Below are 1,692 nucleotides of genomic sequence, written 5' to 3'. Positions count from 1 at the left end.
ATATATATATATATATATATATATATATATATATATATATATATATATATATATATATATATATATATATATATATATATATATATATATATATATATATATATATATATATATATATATATATATATATATATATATATATATATATATATTATTCCCATGTTGTGAATGAAAGTGTGGCTGCCATACGAGACGATGAATTTGTTAAAAAGAGTAAAAATGGCATTCTCATATTTGGATGAAGGAATGATAGAAAAGTTGTTGATTTCCATGATAAGACCAAAATTGGAATATGTGGCAGTGGTGTGGTCTTCTCATACTAAGAGAAATATTGTAAAATTTGAAAGAGTACAAAGAGCAGTCACTAAGATGGTTCCAGAGTTGAGCAAGTCAACCTATGAAGAGAGATTAAAAATGTTGGAAATTCCTACCCTTGAAAACAGGAGAGAGAGAGAGAGAGAGAGAGAGAGAGAGAGAGAGAGAGAGAGAGAGAGAGAGAGAGAGAGAGAGAGAGAGAGAGAGAGAGAGAGAGAGAGAGAGAGAGAGAGAGAGAGAGAGAGAGAGAGAGAGAGATTTAATAAACATCTATAGAATGATAAATGGTATGAAAAATGAGGACAAAAAATGTCTTATAAATTTAGACACAGAGTACAATAGATACAATTATAAATAACAAATGACTTAGCTGTGTTACATGTGGCTAGCAGGGAGCTGCTCAGCCTGGGGAGGTGAATCCAAGTCTCTGGTGTTCCAAGACCAGTGGCTAGTCATGATACATAGCTAAGACCAGCTATTAGCTGCTTTGCAGGGTTAGTTCTTATCAACTTCATGAATTTTGCAAGTGCAAACTATAAAGTAGTGGAGATATGACTAGAAAGGCAACTGGCTAGCTGGTGAATGTTTTTTTTTTTTTTTTTTTCACGTAGGAGGGACGCCAGCCAAGGGCAACAAAAATCTAATAAAAAAAAAAAAAAAAGCGCACTGAGATGCTGGTCCCGAATAGCTGCCGTGAGGCAGACAGGTTTGCTACTTGTGGGCTCCTTGCCACACCAAAACAATAGTTAACCACAATCTACACATCTCTAATTCCCAGTTTATTCATAATAGTAAGTAATACCAAGTTTGTACTATATTAATCTTAATTTAACTTTACAATTTATTTACAAATCACACCATAAACCAATAAGGCATTGTTATTATGCATAATAGTGGAAATTTCCACATCCTCTTCATTTACATAATATGTCCACCTATTCCAGGCCATCCTAGTAAAATTTATTATCTCATCTCTTTCTGATCTAACTTCTTTTACCATATATAGGTTTGAATTCTATTACTATCATTATCCATCTGCTACCAGTTTGGCATCTGATGTGACATGCCTATATCAACTTTTTTTCTATTAATTGTAGTCATGATGAGTTAAATTTGGATTTATTTTCTAATCTATGATGTTCACTTTTTTTTTTTTTAATCTGTTCATATTATGCCAAATAGTATTTTCTGCATTTCCTTTTAGGAATAAAAAGCAATATATATATATATATATATATATATATATATATATATATATATATATATATATATATATATATATATATATATATATATATATATACATATATATATATATATATATATATATATATATATATATATATATATATATATATATATATATATATATATATA

General features: G+C 29.0%; 1 long non-coding RNA gene across 1 annotated transcript in view; it reads left to right on the top strand.

Moving 5' to 3' along the window:
- The first annotated feature begins 981 nt into the window (after positions 1–981).
- The window catches only part of LOC135113450 (uncharacterized), a 1,264-nt gene continuing 553 nt past the window's right edge, over positions 982–1,692 (top strand). Inside the window, exon 1 of the long non-coding RNA XR_010274845.1 lies at positions 982–1,106. This is a non-coding gene — a long non-coding RNA (uncharacterized LOC135113450). The remainder of the gene's footprint in view (positions 1,107–1,692) is intronic.

The sequence above is a fragment of the Scylla paramamosain genome, chromosome 25 (assembly GCF_035594125.1).
Source record: "Scylla paramamosain isolate STU-SP2022 chromosome 25, ASM3559412v1, whole genome shotgun sequence".
NCBI lineage: Eukaryota > Metazoa > Arthropoda > Malacostraca > Decapoda > Portunidae > Scylla > Scylla paramamosain.
This window is presented reverse-complemented; position numbering and strand designations above follow the sequence as displayed.